Source organism: Pipra filicauda, unplaced genomic scaffold (assembly GCF_003945595.2).
Source record: "Pipra filicauda isolate LSUMZ 115617 unplaced genomic scaffold, ASM394559v2 scaffold101_size5749837_pilon, whole genome shotgun sequence".
NCBI classification, from domain to species: domain Eukaryota; kingdom Metazoa; phylum Chordata; class Aves; order Passeriformes; family Pipridae; genus Pipra; species Pipra filicauda.
Window position 1 is genome coordinate 544772 of NW_024103452.1, and position 5713 is coordinate 550484.

Below are 5713 nucleotides of genomic sequence, written 5' to 3' on the forward strand. Positions count from 1 at the left end.
GGCCACGGGAATGCGCCAGGGGCCGGCGCGAGAGGCGAGCGCATCGAGACAACGCCGCTCGCTCGCTCGGCGTTCTGCTACCCGGCCTGGGGCGGGAGGCGGTGGCGCCCCCCAACTCCCGCTCGCGCGTGGGGAGGGCCCAGGCAGAGACCGCCCACTGCAAGGGAGGGGCGGGGCCCGGCGGAGTTCCTGGTCCCGGCTGTCGGCGGCTGCTCGCCGGGGGATTCTTGGCGTGTACCTCAGGGCCGGCGGGGATCATAGACGCACAGACTGGTTAGGGTTGGAAGGGACCTCTGGAAATCATCCTGTTCAATCCCCCCACCAAGGCAGGGTCATCTAGAGCAAGTGACACAGAAACGTGTCCTGGTGGGTTTGGAATGTCTCCGGAGAGGGAGACTCACGACCTCCCTGGGCAGCCTGTTCCAGTGCTCTGCCACCCTCAGCATAAAGAAGTTCTTCCTCGTGTTGAGGAGGAACTTATTGTGGTTCAGTTTGCTGAATGGCCACTGCTCCTCATCCTATTGCTGGGCATCACTGAAAAGAGTCTAGCACTATCCTCTTGACACCTGCCTGTGAGATATTTATATGCATTGATGAGATCCTCTCAGTCTTCTCCAGGCCCAGCTCCCACAGTCTCTCCTCACAAAAGAGATGCTCCAGACCCCTCATTGTCTTTGTGTTCTCCGCTGGATCCTCTCCAGTAGCTCCTTGTCCTTCTTGTACAGAGGAGCCCAGAACTGGACACAGCACTCCAGATGTGGCCTCACCAGGGCTGAGCAGAGGGGGAGGATCCTCTCCCTCAACCTGCTGGTCATGCTTCCCAATGCACCCCAGGATACCACTGGCCCTCCTGGCCAATAACTCTGCCATGTGCCCTGTCCCACCACAGCACAACAGGACGTGAAGAAGGAGCCTGGGGCAGCAGGAACCTGGGAGGGCCTGAGGGGCTCCTTACCTGACTGCACCCCCTGTGGCCACCTGGAGGGGGCACTGCAGTGACAGGGGCAGGTGTGAAGGTGTCACCTCCCTGCCCAGGCATGGTTTGTTCAGCGCTGCTTTAGGTCCTCAGTGAGTAGGATCACCTTAATGCTCTGGAAAATGGGGGCTCACCTGGTGGAAAGTAGCTCTGCGGAAAAGAACTTGGGAGAACTTGTTGCCTGGTGGGCAACAAACTGTCCATGAGCAAGTCTGTCCTTGTGGCCAAGAAGGCCAATGGAATCCTGGGATGTGTTAGGAAGAGCATTGCTAACAGGACAAGGGAGGTGATACTGCCCCTCTATTCAGCCCTGGTGAAGCCACATCTGGAGTGCTGTGTCCAGTTCTGGGCTCCTTAGTAAAAGAGAGACATGGAGCAGGTTCAGCGGAGAGCAACGAGAGTAACTGGGGGACTGGAGCATCTCTCATGAGATGCTGAAGGAGTTGGGCCTGTTCAGCCTTAAGAAGAGACGACTGAGAGGGGACCTCATTAATATGTGTAAATATCTAAAGGGTGGGTGCCAAGAATATGGAACCAGGCTCTTCTTGGTGGTGCTAACCGCTAGGACAAGAGGCAATGGGCAGAAACTGAATCACAGGAATACGAAGAAGAAATTCTTTGCTGTGCAGGTGACCACACAATGGAACAGATTACCCAGAGGGGTTGTGGAGTCTCCCTCACTGGAAATACTCAGGAACCGTCTGGATGCAATCCTGTGCCGTGTGCTCTAGGATGACCCTTCCTAAGCAGGGAGGGTGGACCAGATGACCCACTATGGTCTCTTCCAACCTGACTGATGCTGTGATTCTGTTAGAAGCCCCTGGAGAAGGTGACTGTTTCATGCTGCAGTGAAACTGAGACTGTTTAGAATCCTTGACAAGTTTTGTTCTGGGTTTTGGTTGATGCTCTGCCATTCTGATGTGTGCAGTGAAGCACCCATGCAAAGCTGCTGCCTTCATAAAAAATGACAAAAATGTATTGCCAGGGAGGCCTTCTTGTGCCTATCTGTGTGAGGCTGCAGGTAGGAAATAATAAAGGTATTTAATAATGACAAGGAAAAAAGTTAAATGAGAGCAATAACTGCAGAATGCATAGAGAGCATAAGGGCCAAAGGAATCAGGCAAAGAACTGGGAAGAAAGGTAGCTAAAGGCATTTTTTGGAAAATGTGCAAATTAGATGTAACTTGAAGATACATAAAGTCTAGTTATTATTAATCATATCAGGCTATAAAATGGCAGTGCTGTGTTTTCTGTAACAATATGCAGAACTATTTAACGTTATACATAAACACTACAGGACAATAGATATGTATTTAGGAAATTCAAGCTTTTATGTTTACACTGTTTTAAAAGTTTTCCTTTACCTTTTCCAGTGCCAGCATAGAAAATCAGTATATATTATAGATATTAGCAACAAGTGCACCAGCATTTAAAATCCTATTTTTAAGGGTATTGTTAAGTGACAAACATCAAAAAGAAAATGTGTACTTTGGGTTGACTTAAGAAAAAAACCAAAAAAAACCCAAATAAAAATTTGAACCCCCTCTAACTTTTCAGCAAAATCGCTATTTCTGAAAAAGGGGATTAGTGATTGTTGAGAAAAATACTTGGAGCCATCTTCTTGAGAGGTTCTTGGTTTGGATTTCCTTTACCTGGCTTGAGGGACTTCACAGTAAGCAAATATTGTGATTTTTTGCAACAGTACGGATGGTGCTTTTCTCTGTCTCCGTGATAGAAGTAATGACCCCAATGATTCAAGAAAATATATTCAAGCTTGCACGTGACCAGCTGGCATTTTCTAGCTTCCTATAAGTTCTCTAGATACATCATCTGTAATAAACCTTACTGTTATGGACGTAAGTGGAGCGACTGCACAGGAAGTTCCCCCTGGACATGAGGAAGAACTTCTTTACTGCGCAGGTGACCAAGCACTGGAACAGATTGCCCAGAGAGATTGTGGAGTCTCCCTCACCAGAGATATTCAAAAGCTGTTTGGGCACAATCCTGAGTAACGTGTTCTAGGGGACTCTGCTTGAGCAGAGAGGTTGGACCAGATGACCTCCAGTGGTCCCTTCCAATCTTACCCACTTTGTGACTCTGTGATTGTGCCTTAATGACTCAGAAGCAGGCAGAAAGAAGGAAAAAGCAAACTGCACCACTAAATTGTATTGACTAAGTAACATTTAAGTGGATGGAAGGAACCTAGGTATGTGAGGCTCTTGACTAATAAGAGCATTGAGGAGAGACACACTGGCAGATGTGATCTGATATTCCCTGATATCTGAGACTTGTGGATATCTTATTGTTATTTTTCTTTAAATTCAGAAATGTACAAATTAGGCTGCTTTATTTTGACTCGGGAGTTCTGCTTATTAATATAGAACATGTATTTTGCTATTTGCAATGTATTCTTCTATTTCTATTATCCATATTCCATCATTCAAACTGGAGAAAGTGTAGAGTGGGGTGTATGCTGGAGAATGTTCTCTTTAAATAAAGCAGAAGAGTAAACGACGAGTAGGATGTTTATTATTGATCTCACAGATGCTTTTGCAGTCTGCAATATGAACACATATGGATTACTGGTAAAGCTGGAAAGCAAATTACATTTTCTTTTATCGTTTGTAAAAATGAAGTTAGGGCTTATGAAAGGTACTGGATTCAGGCTCTGGGGACTTAACTTCTCTGTTTATCCAGGAAATAGATATTGTACATCACAAGCAGAGGCAGCTGAAGTATTAAAGATCTAAAGTTCTCACACTGCTTGTCTGTACTTCTTTTTGACCAAGTCAAGGTATCAATGGGGAAGCTTAGTCTGTGCACAGACTTAATCCTATGTTTTTCTTCTGGACTACGTAAGTGAAGATACACAATAATACTGTTGGCTGAAGTTTTATTGACAAGAGCTTTTGTTCACTACAGTCCAATTTAGAAATGCCAACTTCATAATAGGCTTTGTTGCCTTTTTTGTCTAGCTTAGATTGTTTTCCTGCTTCTTTGACTATGAGCATTTCTAATTTTCAGCAGTGAAATGGTACCCGTGTTCCCATGCCCTGTATAGCAGGTTGTGAATTAGCCAAACAAAGGTGTCAGGCATTTCTTGTTAGTGGAAGGGTTCACAAATATGGAATATTTATAACAGGTGCACATTTTACATTTTACTGATGGGTTATGGACAGTAATATCTTTATGGCATAGTGTGTATTCCTATTAAGAATATTACCCAATACAGGTATGTTTCCCCATGAAACGTGTGCATAGGTATACCATTAGTGACACAAGTATCCACAAATATTCAACCTGAGTGATAAGTAAATGAAGTTAATGAAGCAGAACAATGAGGGGTTTTGTTATATTTCAGCATGAAAGGCAAATTAATACCATTTTCAAATGCTTGAAGCCACCCTCTCAGATCTGTGTGTTATTGGCATAAATAATTTTAGAATCTGCTGTGTTGATTAAATCATGACATATGCAAATGAGGATGCACTTTGTGAGTCTTGAAACAGCTAAACCCAATGTCATTTACTGGTTTAATATCTTTACCAAAAATGGGAATTACATGCAAAACAGCCAATTTTTTCTGTGAAATTTTTTTTAGGATTTGTATTTGAGACAAATAAGCATCACACAAAAGTAAATATTTTGGTTAGATGAAAGTGCGTTTTGGCCGTCATATCCAGTCATCCACTGAGTTAGTGGGAGTTAAGTGAACCTATAAACTTGGTTGAGAAAAGAAGAGCATCTGTTTACCTCTGTAGCATAAGGAAGAGGAGGGAAAGCAATAGTTCTCCTCTGTTGAAAAATATAATAGTGTACCTGATAATTTAATACTGTGTGACTGATAATTTAATACTGTGTGTTCCACAGTAAGATTTTTCTGCCAGTTTTGTACAGGTTTTTATTGCTATTACTCTGAGACATGGTGGAATGAGAACACAATAAATAAGACACGTGCAGAAGAATGACTTGATGGGCTTTTTGCTAGGATTATTTTTAAAATTAGGAATAAGTGCCCATCCAAGATGGGGATGGCTAATTAAGTATCACAATATCAATGCAATTAAAAATCTATATATTTTAATGTATATGTTATTAAAAAGTATATGTTATAGGCTTCTCTAATAAAGGTTTTCTGAATACTTTCCTTTTATTTTCTGTACTTAAATTCCAGCTACAATTATTTTTCTTAGCCTGATTTTAAAAACCATTTCTAATGTATTCCTTGTACTACTGCATTTTATGTCCTCAGAAACTAAATTGTGGTTTTAACATTAACAAAGAGCTGTATGATTATAGAATGCTGTGTTTGAAATGTGTGATACATCACTTCATATTCAAAGGAAAGCTATTGTATCTAGAATTATAAAGTTAAATTAAGGTTCTGCCTTCTGACATTACAAAGTACTGTAATACTGATTTTTAAATTTTTAAATTACACTTAAAACATGGAACATAGGGCCAGGCATATAATCTATCAAGTGTTGATAACAGTCTAGATATAACTTCATTATTTCTGTCTCGTCACTGGTGCATATAAATGCTAGTACTTAGAAATGCAAACAGTAAGTAATGTTTTTCAGAAAGAGTGGATGTGCAGCTGTATATTCCACAACTTGTTTGGAATAACAACATGTGGAATTTTGCGGTCATAACTGATTGATATCAGAAAAATTGTGCTTAAACCAGGATGCATGCAAATTATTTTGTACTTTGTGTTCAGAGGTGGTTAAAGTG